The following is a 16,282-nucleotide window of genomic DNA, read 5'->3' as shown; positions in this document are numbered from 1 at the left end:
TTGTTGAGGTTTAAACTGCTCCGTCCAGATAAGTGCCACAAGCAAACAAAATATGTGACTCATCTAAAGGTACTATCAGCCTTTTGCTTGCAGCATACCACAAGTGCTTGAGGCGGTGATCATGAGTAGCTCCCTCACTGTCTCTAGTTGTATCTATGCTTGTGTGTTTAATAGCAGTGAAAATAAATAGAAAGTCCTTGCAATGCATAATAAAATGGATGTCTTGTCCAAAGCACATTACTAATTCCGTAAATTTGGTGTTGTGAGAGTGACTCAATCAAAAGTAGGCAACTCATGGACATCAAGCACTAAGCTGTGGAGCAATATTGACAGAAGGTTGACATGGTGCCATGTATTCTAATTGGAATGAATCAGAATAAACAAACAGAATGAAAATGCTCCATATAAACACCTCAATCAGAATAAAAACGCAGAATCTGAATGCAATTTCATTCACTTCACAGGGGTGGAATATTCCTTTTGCCAATTGGAACGAGCGTCATGTAAACAGTTCACTTAGAATAGCGCATGCTCTGTCTTGACATAAATGCGTCATAAATGACGTCGTTCTATACGCACTTTAAAATGGAAGTTATACCAGAGCTCGTCTCCGCGTTTCATGCGTCTGTAACATGGCTGATCTGATTAATGTAGTGGTGCATGCAAACGGCAGATTGGAATAGCTCACGTCACATGTGAACAGGTGACCAGAGATCTTCATTCGAAATGATTTCAATCAGAATGATAAAAATGTCTCCATGTAAACCTGGGCCTGTCTAGTTGAGTAAAGATGTCAATTTCTCGAGCACCACAACTTTCTCTGTACATTCGAGATATGTCGAGGAGACCCTGTGGTTAACGGAAAAAACCTTCAGTCTCCTGCTTTTGAAATTGGCTGTTTTCCTCCCCAACGTTTCTCTTCACGGCATGTTTTGAAAAAGACATGACTGGGGGAATGAGCGACAGGATATCTTTATTTTCCACTTGGTGTCACTCCAGAATTAAGTTTCGCCGAAAGCTGTCATGAGCCTGAACTGCGGTAGTGCATAAGTGATGAACACAAAACAAAACAAACAGGACAACGACACGGCAAAAAAGGTGGTGGTCGCACTAGCATTAAACTTTGATGTCAAGTAGGGATCCAGACAATATCATACTGCGGGCCGCAAACGGCCTTCGGGCTTTGCGTTTGAGACGCTGCTTTAAACATTGTCAAAGTCAAGTTGACTGTTTATAGATTGCAAAAGCAGTTATGTATCCACAAAATGACACTGATCTACATCAATGGTGGGTGCAGCTATTGCGATAGATAACATACAATCTGTCCTATAGCTTATGTTCATGAATGACACATGTACACGTATACTCTGTTGGGTCAAAAGTAGCCCAAATTGGATTCAAACCCAGCACTGGGTCAAAAAGGAGCGAGCCAATATTGGGTTATTTATACCCAGCACATTGGGTTGAGGATTCGATCCCAGCAACTTGCAAGATTTTGACAAGGGATAAAAACTACCCATAATGATGAGTTAAAGCTACCATGAAAGGGTTAACAGGCAATAATACTAATTTTGATACCAGCATTCTTAAAAGAAGAAGAAGATCCAGAAGAAGAAGCAACGTTTCCCTGTCACCACAGCAAGTCGCTATTATGGTGTTTGGCACAGATTTCATACTGGAGTTCCGGTCCTGATGTCTGCTTCAGTCCTGAGTCCAAATTGTTTTGTGATGAAATGGTCATGGCGAAAAAAGGCAGGGACTTCTGATTTGGTGATAGTTGACTGCATAGCAATGAATAAATAAGAGGAAATGTAAATATTTACTTTGCAAATTGATTCACAGTGGGCACCTCTAAATGCTCTGCTAGTGCCCCTAACATTTTAAGTAGCTGCAAAAATACTCCAAGTTAAAAAAAAAATAAAACAAATTTCGGGGGCTCAGTTCAAAAATAAGAAATTGAAAAATGGGCCACAGGAAGCAATTTGATTTTAATTGGCTGGGTTTCCTCTATCTGGGTGTGTGGTAACGAGCATCGCTGAAGATATGTCATGTCATCTTCCAAACCGCTTATCCTATACAGGGTCACGGGGAGTTGCTGGAGCCTATCCCAGCCGTCAATGGGCGAAGACAGACTACACCCCGAACTGGTCGCCAGCCAGTCGCAGGGCACACATAGACACTGTCACTGAGCGGGAATCGATCCCACGCTGCCCGCACACAACTCGGGCGTGTGTACCACTACACTATCAGGGACTGGTCGCTAAAGATATGCTAGCTTGGTAATCACAATCAATCACAACCATCACCACAATTCATCATTTGAGCCATCAGCTGCATTCAGAACAAAACTAGTGACTGAGGAACACCATTCTTCTTTCAATCATTGTGCAAGCATAGGCGGTTGACTAAATATATACTGTATGTGTGTAATGTTGTTTATATTGTGGTGCTGGCAGCTACAAAGGTAAACAAAGGTACATTATCTGTACTGATGCTTTTTACCAAACTTCCGGGTCATGTGAACATGAAACACTAAATATTAAAATTAAACTCAGTCCAGTGGCCCGTTTTTCAATTTCGTATTCTTGAACTGAGCCAAAAATTTAAACCTGAAATATCAGTGTTTTTTCTTTTCTTTTGTGTGTGTGAGATGTGTGTGCGTGTTACATTTAAAAACAGACAACAACATTGTCAGTCACTTAATTTTTCAGTTTCCAATTGAAAATGGAAAGAAGAAGAAAAAAAAAAAAGAAAAATGAGTTGAAGTGTCCCACAAAAGGTGTTATAGACTTGGCTTAGTGACCCAAAAATATATGATGTATTTTACGATCAGTGGTTCCTTTTTATAAACAATCTTCGTACACACATTTTAGTATATTACTGCTGGTGCCAGTATCATGGACAGACCTTCTAATTTTACTTCTGCAAGTCTCTAGTGAGCACAAGTTTCTGAAGCTTTGGAGTTCCCTTAAAATCTTTCAGGCCCCCTACATCGGCCAGCATGGCAGGTTGAGTACCAGCAGTGGAATAAATCTGTCCCATCCATCAAATATTGATTTCATAGCCACCGTTAAGGGGGAGTCTTGAATTACAAGAAGGCTGCCACATTGATCTGTGACCAAGCATCTTTGAGGTCTCATACTTTCTTCCCTTTAGTTTCGTCTTGTGTGAAAGCTTCTTAGCATGTTGCCATTGTGTGTGTTGATATATGTGAATCAACATTAACTGCACTGTATTTTGGGTGGCTTCTCGTCACCGCTATTTTTTTTATTATATCCAAAGCAATCAGCCTTTGGTACCAGGTTTTAATTTTCTTATTGACGCAAATACCATGAGACAATAGATGAGTCCATAAATGCATTCCCTTTGGTACACAGCTAAAGTTCTGGTTAAGTGCTATTAAGGACGGAATTGTAGGAAAGGAATCTGTCTAGGGCTGTGCGATATGGCCAAAATTTCATATCTGAATATTTTTGCCAGAATCTCGATAATGATATTGCTATGGGTTCTGTGAAAATTAAGCATTTTATTTTAAAGAAAAACGAAATAGCAATCCAAAAGGATGTGAAAAGTGTAGTATTTTTATATTAGCACTTACTGACAGCCATCAACATGAACAAAGTTAGCAATAAATTTACTGTTACTGTGCTTTAATGATAAATAATTTTATGCTAGAACAGAAGTGTTGCGTGCATGCATTTTAACTGCATCGTGTGTGTTGCGCTGTACCAATTTGTCCATATATGACCATAGTAAAGATCGTAAAGTTTCAGAATATGGATGGATGCGTTGTGTGGCTTGAAAAAAAACCAGTTAACTACTCACCCCCCGCACATGACGATGGTTCTGTTTGCATTCACAGGACAGACCTGGCGGTGGGGTGACACCGGAGTGAAAATTCCCATCACACTCCCACAGAGTCCCATCCCAGACCATAGTAAAAAAAAAAAAATCCTGTTCGGTCTTGTCCTGGTGAAAACGACTCCTGCCGCCCTGTCCTGCTCCCATTCAGATTGGCTCCCACTCCCGGACCGCTCCCATTTTAGAGGTGAGCTACATTAAAAAAGACAAATAGTGTGTCACCCCTCTTCCTCAAGGACTCTTGGAGCTTACTGGATCTGTACCACTCCCATCTGTTCCAATTCATTTTTCTTTCTCTGCCGTCCCAATCCCGTGATTAAAGGTAAAGTTGACTCCCATCCCGCGGGAACCCATGCAATTCACAAAAAAGTGTCATCCTCTAATGGCGATGTGACATGGACTCCCAACAATATGAACTATGCCAGCCAGGATCGCCTTTTGAGGCTCGTCATGCAATATCTCGCATTGTATGACTTCCACAAAACAAAGAGTTGCGTTTCTATAGAAATAGGACATGGGCCATAATCATATGGAAAGTGGGGATATATTGAAATGCGAGACTCACTCCCATCCAACTGAATGAACCAGAGAGGCGCGGGCCGCTTGTACATTTTTACTAGCTGCGCTATTTTATCCACAGGTAATTGTGAAATTCTGATCACTTAATGTTCTAAAACACAATATATGTTTACCGTATATACTTGATAGTGTCTCGCAAACGTGCTTACAACTCTCGCTAACATGGAAATGGATGTCTCGTGCATGTGCTTTTTCACTGGTGCTGCGTGTGCAAGATGATCATTGGCTAGAACAGGGGTGTCGATCTACTCGGGGGCCGCCCTCCTGTATGTCTTAGAGGTTTCCTCCTCCAACACACCTGATTCAAACGATCGTGATTGGAATCAGGCCACTGCAGAACTTGCTGATGAGCTGATCATTTGAAACAGGTGTGTTGCAGCAGGGAGAGATGGAAAACAGGCAGGACAGCGGCCCTTGAGGTCCGGAGTTCGACATCTGTGGTTAGCTGTCGATCAACATAAAAACTTGAAAGGAGGAATGGGGATTGTTGGACTGAGCTTTACATGCAACACATGCGTGGCAAGGTCAGCGTCACTGATATCGTCCTAATTTCAATGTGTGTGGGGGTGTGTGTGGGTGGGTGTGTGTGTGTATCATCTTCCACACCAATTATCCTGTACAGGGTCGCGGAGAGGTGCTGGAGCCTATCCCAGCTGACCATGGGCGAAAGGCGGACTACACCCTGAACTGCTCGCCAGCCAGTCGCAGGTCACACACACACAGACACTGAGTGGAAACCGATCCCACGCTGCCCGCACACTACTCAGGCGAGTGTACCACTAAAGCATCAGCGACCACTAATTTCAATGTTATCTTGAATGCTCATATCTCGATTTCGATATGTCAACAATATGTAGCCTAGTCCTAAATCTGTCTGAGCCATTCAATGATCTGAACACCTGTTTGCCTACCAAAGTGCTCTGAGTTTGAACCTAGTCTGACTTACTAATGTCTGTGTGTTCCATTGTGTTAATGATTGGATAAGATAAGAAATAGGGATAATTGAACAGCGTGATGTCAAAATAGGACGCCAAATTGTCATTTGCATCACACTCCCTGACCCCTCCCCACACCATCTAGTTCATTTCTATTGTGCACATCATTCATGAATAACTACAACTACAACAACCAAAACAGTAATAAATAATATGCATAGTTTCGGTACATCCTAAATGGCTCAAGATGCCTCTGAAAGAACTTCCTTTTTTCGTTCGTTTCGTCCTTTGGTCGTAGTGACATAATGAGACTGAGGGATCTTTTGAAATGACAATCCAAAGGAAATTACATAAAGCTAGAGTAGTGTTTCCCAATATTTAGTGAGCCAAGACACGCATGTTACAGAAGAAAACTATCAGGGGACACCCACCCACAAAATTACTGAAATAATGATGATCTGATTTCATAAAGTTATTATACAGTGTACAGCATTTGTTCTGCCTTTCACTGTACAACACTGGCAAAACTAAATGAACAAAAACTACTGTTGAGTATATCTGTGGAATCTGGAAATCACTGGACTAGAGAGAGCAGGTATCTTCAATTCAAATTCGGAGGAGTCCGGTTGCGCGGGATTTCTCAGGGAAAAGGTCCGGACCTCAGAGTACTTCAATTAACGTAATGGACTCATCACATCCATTTTCTGTACCACTTATCCTACAAGGGTCACAGCCAGGTGTGATCGAGCCTGTCCGAGCTGACTTTGGGCGAAAGGCTGGGTGTGCCCTGGACCGGTCGCCGGCCAATCTCACAACACGTATAGACAAACAAGCATTGGCACCCACACTTACGGTGTTTTCAATTGACGTAACGTAACGTATGTTTTCAGAATGTGGGAGGAAACTGGAGTACATGTTAACTCCACCCAGCAAGGCCGCAGCCTGGATTTGAACCCACAACCTTTGAAATGTGAGGTGGAAGTGCTGCCGCATAGCCAACCTGTCAAACAACATACTGTAATAATGACTAGGACATTTTTCAGGACAATGTATTTTCCCAGAAACTATCACGATAAACGATTGTTGATGTTTCTTTTTATTTATCCTTTACTCTTTTTTTCCCACTGCTATGAGGATGACTGTCAAATCAATGTCCCGCAAAAAAGCAAAAAAGATCACTTCTGTCCTGCCTAGAGGACATCAAAGCCGGGATGTCACAAAATTTCTTAAATTTCAACAAAAAGAAAACAGAAGTTATGGTGTTCCAGTGGCTTTTCTACATCCCACCCTGGGCCCCCTGGCTTCATGTCTAAAGTCAACAGCCTTGAACTTGGGTTTAAATTGGACAGTGATCTTAAATTGGAACAGCAAATCAACACTGTTGTAAAGTCCAGCTTCTTTCACCTTAGGCAGCTGGCTCAGATAAAGCCCCTCCTTTCCCATCAGCACTTAGAAACAGGCATCTATGCATTTGTTACAACTTGGCTAGATTACTGGAATGCACTTTATTTTGGAGTCGGCCAGTCCTCTCTCAAACGTCTCCAGTTGGTCCAAAATGCTGCTGCTCGCCTCCTAGCCGGAGCTTGGAAGATGGAGCACATAACACCAATTCTGGCCTCCTTTCACTGGCTTCCAGTGCATTTTAGGCTTCAATTTAAGATTCTTCTATTTGTTTATAAGTCATTAAATGGCCTGGGCCCGGCATACCTCTCCGAGCTCCTCCACATTACGCACTGCGGACCAGGCACTTCTCGAGGTGCTGAGGACCAAGTGGAGCCTCAGAGGGGATCGAGCCTTTTCAACTGCTGGTCCTTCCCTCTGGAATGACCTCCCATTGGTTGTTAGGCAAGCCCCCTCTCTGTCCACTTTTAAAACCCGGTTGAAGACACATTTCTATTCTCTGGCTTTTGATCCGACCTGAAATGTTCGGCTCTTTTCCGGTGTCTATTGTATATAGTATATATATATATATATATATGTTAATTTATTGATTCCACTTTGTTGTATTATGACTATTTTGTTGTTTGTATGTAAAGGGCTTTGTTACAGATCTAGCTGTTGTGAAATGCGCTATAAAAATTGTATTGTATTGTATTGTATGTTTCTTTTTTTAAGCCACCGATACAATGAGATTAGAGTGAAATAATTTGTAAAATGGCATTGAAATACATAAATAACACATAACTAAAACAGACTCTGCCTCTGTTCACAAGACATGCATTTAAATATTAACACGGAACACTTTCAACCACATATCTGTAGTGGCAGAGTACAATGAGATGTATTTTGACTCCTTCAAAATCTCCTCTTTCACTTGGGTACAAGGCTGGAATGACTTTCTGGAAAATATAAATTTATTTAGAAATGTTGTACTACTTATCAAAAATCTGCAGCATTTCTAAAACGGTGCTATCTGAACAGAGGTAAACAGCTGCATCTCTTTCTCCATAAGACTTCTAAAGATAATACCAGAATTGGGCATCATCTGTCCGTCTGTACTATCCGGTTAGTATTTCCAGCCGACCCACGTGATGTGCAACATCTATTCAGTTATCTATTCAATTAATCTCTACCATCGTTTACATTTTCAAATGATCACTTATACAACAATCCAGGAAAATCACAATGCCCCATCACTGGTGAACTATTTTTGGAACAGGCCTGCGAGCTACGCATGTGGTCCTTGGGGGCTACCTGGTGCCCGTAGGCACTGCGTTGGTGACCCCTGGCTTAGACACCCAGAACCAATGTTAACTCGCTCGTTTTCAGGACCCCTGAATATGCTGGATGTGCTTCCGTGGCTCTACAACCCTCTGTTCATCCAGAATGGACGTCAAAATGGCCGTTTCGACCATTTCCGGAGTCAAACATTTTATCTGCACCCACATTTAGTTACCCCAATGTGCTGGCTGCAGTCAGAGGCAATTGAGACGGTCAAGCAACTTAGATTTCCTACTTTTTGTTGACAAAGCACAATCAGTGGATCGCCGCCGTTGCATGGAAGCAGCTGACTTCAAATTTGCTGCCGTGTGTCCCACAATACAGGAGAGGCCCATAAAAGCTTAATGCTTTAAATATGGTGGTTCAATGACACAGCTCTCGAAGGATAAAACACAAGCTGTAACATCTGAACCTCAGCTGAGCCTTTCATCACGCTCACACTCAAGCCCCTTCTGAGCTGCTTCACTTTAATAACTCCCACATCCCATGGCAATCTGTGTGGAACGTGCTTGACAGCAGTGTGTGTGTACCTGAGAGATTTGATGTAAACACTGAAGGTATTGTACTGCCGATTGCCTTAAAGAACCGCTTATGACCTGAAAAACAATAATCTCCTTTCCGAAAAACATTGAATCGTTCTCAATGCAAACATATGCATGCACCCACTGTTCTTAGTATACTGCCCTGTAATACACTGGCCACTTGAGATGATCAATTGTGAGACACACATTCCTGCCACCAAATACGTCAGTGGCAGTAGCTTTGGAATTTAGAGGTGGAGTTTGCTTGGTTGATGGATCGCTGTTGTGATGCTGAGTGTGTGTTTGTGTGCGGGGGCGTACATGGGTGTGTGCGCCCATGTGCCCGTGTGTAGCCATGGGTGTGTCAGATCTATAACTCGTGGGGTCTTTGGGATATTCCTGGAGTGAGGTGATATATAGTCAAGGGGATGGCCAATCTGAAAAGTGCTGAGGGTCACAGCGTGGTGTGCGTGTTTGAGAGAGCTGTATACCACCATGGGAAGCAGGCAACATGAGCGATGGACTGAAATCCTTGGTAAGATCAATCTACTGTACTTCTACTCTCTCTCTCTCTCTCTCACACACAAGCTGAAATACTGTAATCAGTATGCATACCTCACAGTGGCCTCCATTCTTTCATCTGTTGAACTCAGCATGATACAATAAAGGAGCAATACTCTCGTTCTCCCATCATCTCTATATTGGTCTGGTAGCTGGTGCAACAGGGATGGAAAAGCAACATGAATGAATCTTATGCAATTGTGTCAACATCCAAAGTCATGGCAAAATATACCAACTAACCAACAGCTCCACTGGAAATAAACTCCTTAGGATACATTCACAACTAGTTGTAGAGCTAAAGAGCAGGAGAATTGTGCAAGATTCCAATCCAAAAAAGGGGGTGTCCATAAAAAAAAAAAATTGGGAGCCAGTGCATTTGATCTGTTATTTCCCAACCAGGGGTACGTGAAAACGTGAAATAATTTCTTTTCCAGACCAATAACCTGTGGCAGAGCCATGCCAAAATCACAGCAGCCGTGTGTCAACTCAAGTGTCTCATTAAATCTCAGATGACTGATGAAGAACGTCGACCTGCTACAGTGGGTCTGAATATTAGTCTTGTTCAGTGTTTTCATTTATTCATAATATGTTTGTTTAAAATTTAATTTTCTGTTTAAAGGGAGTTTATTCAAAGGAGCTCCAGTTTTGTTTTAAACGTTACAAGAGGTTACATAACAAAGACAGGTTTATTCTTTATTTTGTATATATATATATATATATATATATATATATATATATATATATATATATATATATATATCAAATTATTTATTTTCGAGGAAAAATACACCTAAGAATTTATCCATCCATCTGTTATCCCAATATCCTCTTAAGCATTGCGGGTATACTGGAGCCTATCCCAGCTGTTTCCGGGCAGCAGGCGGGGTACACCATGAATTGGTTGCCAGCCAATCGCAGGGCACACAGAGACAAACAAACATTCACACTCACAGTCACACCTAGGGGCAATTTAGAGTGTCCAATCAGTTTTTGGAATGCGGGAGGAAACCGGAGTACCCGGAGAAAACCCACGCAGGCACAGGGAGAACATGCGAACCCCACATAGGAAGGCCGACACCTAAGAATTAAATACTCAAATTAACGAAACAAAATAAAAGGTTTTTCATTTAACAATCATTTGTGTTACGTTCTGCTTTTGGAAAATCATCAACACTTATGAGTTAGGAGGTAGTCATGGTATGACAAAATGTTTCGGGGTTCATAAGACAAAAAATATTTGGAACCAGTGGATTAGATGTTTGTTCGAATCTGGATGAAGGTCCAGATCACGAAATGTATTGCTACCTTTTCAATGTACTTTTATTATGCCCCTGTGTTAGGGCCAAATGTGGCAGTTATCCACCAAATCAAGCAGAACAAGCTGTGCTGAAAGAAGGATTCAATTTTCCACCCACAGTGTATGATGGGACTTAGTGGAGGTATACATGAGAATCCATAGGCCCCATCCACATGGAAACACATTTCACTGTATCCGCCCAAGTTATTTACCGATTGGGCATTCCGTACACACGGAGGAGTCTGAAACCAATAACATTTATAACCGGTCCCCAGAGTGGATGGATTTCTAAACGCCGCCCCTTGCATTTCCGTGCGTACAGCACATACGCATGCTTCCCTGGATTGATGCCAAAATATAAAAAGTACATTTTTAAAAAATTTTAAAAGGGGTAGCGGTCGCAGTTTGATGACACATTCCCCATTTCTTGTTTTTTTTTTTATTTTGGTATTCTACTCCACTTTCTTGTGTGACCGTGAGCAAACCACCATCTTTACAAAAAAAAAAAAAAAAAAAGGACCTTCAACAAAACAACAAAAATGGATAACTACAGGATCAATTAAAACCGAAACTTGCTTGTATCACCTTCATGTTGTTTCTAAATGGTGCCGCGGGGCTTGTATTGTTCTGCTAATATCACGTGGCCGATTACTTTATACAATACAATACAACTGTATTTATATAGCGCATTTCATAACAGCTACAGCTGTAACAAAGTATTTTACATTACAACAACAAAATAGCAAGAATATAACATGTAAAAGCAATAAATTACACACTAAATACTATATACAATAGACACTGCAAAACAACAGGAAACTGCTAGTCTCATGTCGGATCAAAAGCCAGAGAATAGAAATGTGTCTTCAAACGTGTTTTAAAAATGGACAGAGAGGGGGCTTGCCTAATATTCAATGGAAGGTCATTCCAAAGGGAAGGACCAGCAGTCGAAAAGGCTCGATCCCCTCTGAGGCTCCGCTTGGTCCTCGGCACCTCGAGAAGCGCCTGGTCCGCAGACCTGAGGCTGCGGGAAGGTGCGTAGGAGTGGAGGAGCTCAGAGAGGTACGCCGGGGCCAGGCCATTTAAAGACTTATAAACAAATAGAAGAATCTTAAAATGAACCCTAAAATGCACTGGGAGCCAGTAAAGGGAAGCCAGGATTGGGGTTGTGTGCTCGGCCTTCGAGCTCCAGTTAGGAGGTGAGTAGCAGCATTTTGGACCAACTGGAGACGCTTGAGAGAGGACTGGCTGACTCAAAAATAAAGTGCATTACAGTAATTAGCCGAGATATAACAAAGGCATGGATGACTAATTCTAAGTGCTGATGGGAAAGGAGGAGCGTTACGCCGCCTTACCTTAGCCAGCTGTCTAAGATGATGTTGATTACAAGTGTCATACGTAGGGTGACCATATGTCCCGATTTGCGGGGGGCTGTCCGGCATTTTAATGATTTTTAATGCGTCCTGAAAATTCCCGCATGTCTGATCGGCAGGCACCAATTTTCAAACGTGCGTCTAAAATCTTGTTTTTTTTTAATCAAACTCCTGTGTGCTTAGAGCAGACAAAACACAGTGGAGGCTAATATGGGGGCGGGTCTCGAGCTGTGTGTGTGGGGGTGGGGGTGGGGGGTTATGGAGCTCGGGCGGGTGTGACTGACTACATGCGGGACTGTGAGAGGCATGGGTATGCTGTCAATCAAACAGCCGGACGCACATGCAGGCGATACTGTAGTTGTTTATAAAGATACGCCTACCAAAAACAAACAAAAACAATCATTTTAGCGACGCGTTCCATACATTTGTGATGAATTAATGAAAATGGAGGACTCTAAGGAAAGTAAGAAGACTGCAAAGAAAATTAAATGCAGTTACAACAAGGTCTGGGAACACAGTGGGTGAAGCCAGATAAAGTCAGATAAAGCTTTCTGTGAACTTTGTGGCTGCTGTTGCTGTTATGGAGAAAAGTGAAAGACTTGAGTTGTGATGGACATACCTGAAAGTGTTTCATCAGTGCTTTCCTTGGTTCTGGAAGTGCATAGTGCTGCTGTGGACACGTTTGTTTAAAACTGAATTGATTGTAGTTACAGTATTGTAACCCGACTATTGATATACTTCTTGTTTTATTTTTGTTTTATGCTGTGGCTGTTTAATTTGAAAATAATTTGAATTGCAGTAGTTGTAGTAGCCTGTCTTTGTTACTGTAATAAATTGTTGCTGCACTTCATGCTCTACATGTTGACTTGAGATTTGACATGGTTCTATTGTTTGAGTGTGACTATTGTTAAAGTGCATCTCCCTCAAGATATGATGAGACTGACTAATTTCAGCCTTTATTGTGAGCTCCTATTGATATTAATGTCTCAGAGATATACCCTTTTACTAGCAGTTTGTGTTGTATTTTCGTAAATGCAGATAATTTCAACTGCAATTCTGTGTTCTGTGTTTTTATTTGTAGATCTATAATTGTTATTTTGTTAGTTTATTATATGTTACTGAACAGCTGACAAGCTGTGCCATATGCATTTTCGGTGTCCGTCGCGAGCATCACTGCGTCCCACATTGTCCCCGACAAGCATATTCCCTGTCCCACATCTGCTGAGTTTGGATCTGGTCATTCTAGTCATACGTGACAGCACATATTGATGACCCGACTTGCGTCTGTATTGATCGTGAATGTCCGTTTGTAATGGTGACCAGGTAAAAGCAACGTTCAAAAGCTTGGATTGTTTTGATCTTTTACCATCAAAAATGGTTTGTGGGTAGTGGCTTGCTTGTCTTACAGCGTCGTCAGAGATGTGAACGACACGTGAATGAATGCATGAATGAATGAATGAATGAATGAATAAAAAGTGTGCGTGAAGAGGAGCCACTCAAACCTCTGTTGTTTAGAAATTACTCATTTTAAATAAAAACATGTCAATACATCTCTGCCCATTGTCCTTTTGTTGTTTTTGTTCACAAGTCCTCTCATAATTATAAAGACGCACACATGTCCAACATATTTACTTTATTTATGCGGGAAAACCTTTTTTTAAGGCAACATTACCTAGTTACATTAAGGCAGTCTTCTTTTAAAAATGTACATTGATATCATATTTATTTTACCATTATTCCTGAATGATAGGAAAGAAGGAATGTTTAATTATTTGGTTGCTTTGACTTTTTTCGTCCATTTGATGGGCATCATGTTGGCCGTGTAGTCCATGTGACCACGTGACATCACAGAAAATACAACTATGTTTGGCCAAGTGGCCCATGTGCACACATCTATTCTTCAAGTCAAGTTTTAAACATCACATGGAATTTTAACTATTGGCTAATTCATGTTTCTGTTATTTAGCAATATGAAACAGAAACCTATACTGGAAATAAAGTTATGAGGCAAACACATTTTTTCATCAAGTACATCATGTGAGAGTGTTGCCTACCTCAGGGAAGTTTGATTCCGTCTTGCAGGCGAGGGAGAAAATGATGCTCAAGAAAATTGTCTTGACTCTTCTCAACAGATGACTGCAATGAATTTGCCTCGTTCTTTAGGGAAAAAGTACACTCCATCAGGTCAAACATCATCACAACCAGCAAAATTCCAAAACGATGCAGCACTTAAAATCACCCAGGAATAATGTGGTTACCATGACAGAATTTGATACAGTGGACCCAAAAACTGTTCAGCAGCTGAAACCCATCAACTAGTTGCCTTGACCCATTACCGTCTGATTTTTTCAAAACTATTGGGAATTCTGTTCTAACTGAATTGCAGTGAATAATCAACTGCTCACTTCAATCACGCAGGTTTCCTAAACCCCTGAATGTAGCTGCCTTGGTCAAGACCCTTCTAAAAAAGACAACGCTGGATGACTCCTTGTTAGTAAATTATACACCCATCACAAACCTTCCCTTCTTATCAAAGATTGTTGAGAAAGTGGTTTTTAGTCAACTCAGCAAATTTTTTAACTTAAACGGACTTTTTGATAAATTCCAATCAGGATTCTGACCCATCACAGTACAGAAACAGCTCTTATCAAAGTACTAAATGACATAAGATTGAACGCTGACGCAGGGAAGGTGTCGGTGCTAGTCTTATTGGCTCTCAGTGTCATGTGCGGATCGGGATTTGGACCCATACGCAGATATGACACGAAAGTTGAAGAGTAAAAAGTATTTATCAACAAAAATACAAAGTAACAACAGAGATCAGGACCGGAAGAGAGTTTGCATCCTCACTCAAACAAGGTTTGACGTACTGACAATGTGTCAGTGTGTAACTCAAAACGTTTAAACTGTAAGACTTCAGGCCTATATGACATCATAAAGGACAAAGAATAAAAGGACCATAACATCTGTTGAGCAACTGATACAACACGTAAACAACCAGTCATAACACTCAGTACAGCATTTGATACAATCGATCAGAACATACTGTTGAACAGGTTGGAAACTTGGGTGGGATTAAATGGAATAGTCCTAAAATAGTTTAGGTCCTACTTAGAGGAAAGGAGTTACTTTGTGACCATTGGAACTTTTGAATCAGATGGCCTTAACATGCGGGGTTCCTCAACGGTCAGTCCTTACATTAATGAAATGCTGAATATAAACCCTGTAGGGCTCTGAGATCTGCAGATTTGGGTCAATTAGTTGAACTCAAAGTTCAAAGTAAACATGGTGAACCTGCATTTAGCTGTTACGCTGCACACAAATGGAATAAGCTGCCACCAGTAGTGAAGTCAGCCCCAAGTGTAAATGCTTTTAAAACCAGGTTAAAAACGTTGCTTTTTTTCCTCATACCTTTGAGTCCTCTAGACAATTTTAAATCACGTTAATCTTTTATATATTTTAGAAACCCACTTTTATTTCATTACTTCACAAGTTTTCTGTTAATGTGTTTAAATGTTGTCAACGTCCATTGTAGTATTTTTTGTCAGCTACATTTGTTTTCTCTGCTTTGCTTTTGAAATGTTGTTAACTGTTGTGCTTGTAAATGCTTGTAGGTGTTGTCTTTGCTTATGTGAAACACATTGAGTTGCCTTGTGTATGAAATGTGCTATATAAATATAACTGCCTTGCCTTGACTATTAACCAGTTAACTTCAAGGGTGTGGTTTCACTTTCAAATACACACCAATAAGGGTTGAATCCAGATGGCACCCCATTTCAACAATGTACCAGTGTTAAATCTTAGACCAGTGTTTTTCAAACTTTTTTGAGTCAAGGCACATTTATTTCATAGAAAAATCCCACGGCACACCACCAGCTGAAATTGTGAAAAAAAAAAAGCTTATTTTAACAATATAAGTGTTATATTGTTTATATAAGCATTTTTTAAAGATTGAAGAATGACGTTATATTGTAACTTCTTGAATAGGAATTAAATAAACACAAAGAAAAAAGTATTTTATAATGTTTCATATTGATACTTACTCAGTGTGAAACATGAGCCTGTTTGGATAAACATGCGTCACTAATTTGCTTGTCTCTAAACAAAGACAGATACCTGCTGCTGCTGCTGCTGCTGCTGCTACCTGCTGGCATGAAAGAGTACTACAATGTAGTAAAGACATGATTACGCTGCCAGGCGCTAAACCGCACAGGCACACACATTAGATCATTTCCCACGGCACACCTGACAATATCTCGCGGTACACTGGTGTGCCACGCCACAGTGTTTGAAAAACACTGCACTAAAGGACCATCATTTATTGAGTTGTGTGGGCCAAGTGCAGGTGGGTTGTGTGGTTCATCACTGGGCCACACCAGTTTTGCTATCTGGAAAATGTTGGTGACAAGTTTTGTAGAGAACAAAGACTGAGTA

The 16,282-nt window shown here is 41.0% G+C and overlaps 1 long non-coding RNA gene across 1 annotated transcript; it reads right to left on the bottom strand.

The window, feature by feature from the left end:
- Positions 1 to 1,661: 1,661 nt before the first annotated feature.
- On the bottom strand, positions 1,662 to 14,240 carry LOC147152220 (uncharacterized). Its single transcript, XR_015085792.1, has 3 exons — positions 13,903 to 14,240; positions 3,826 to 4,053; positions 1,662 to 1,781 (listed from the first exon to the last, which is right to left on the bottom strand). It is a non-coding gene; the product is annotated as an uncharacterized LOC147152220 (long non-coding RNA).
- Between the last annotated feature and the right edge of the window lie 2,042 nt (positions 14,241 to 16,282).

The sequence above is a fragment of the Filicampus tigris genome, chromosome 2, assembly GCF_054856515.1.
Source record: "Filicampus tigris isolate MCC_2025a chromosome 2, RoL_Ftig_1.0, whole genome shotgun sequence".
Classification (NCBI taxonomy): domain Eukaryota; kingdom Metazoa; phylum Chordata; class Actinopteri; order Syngnathiformes; family Syngnathidae; genus Filicampus; species Filicampus tigris.
Note: the sequence above shows the minus strand (reverse complement) of the source record. Positions and strands in the feature narration are given on the sequence as shown.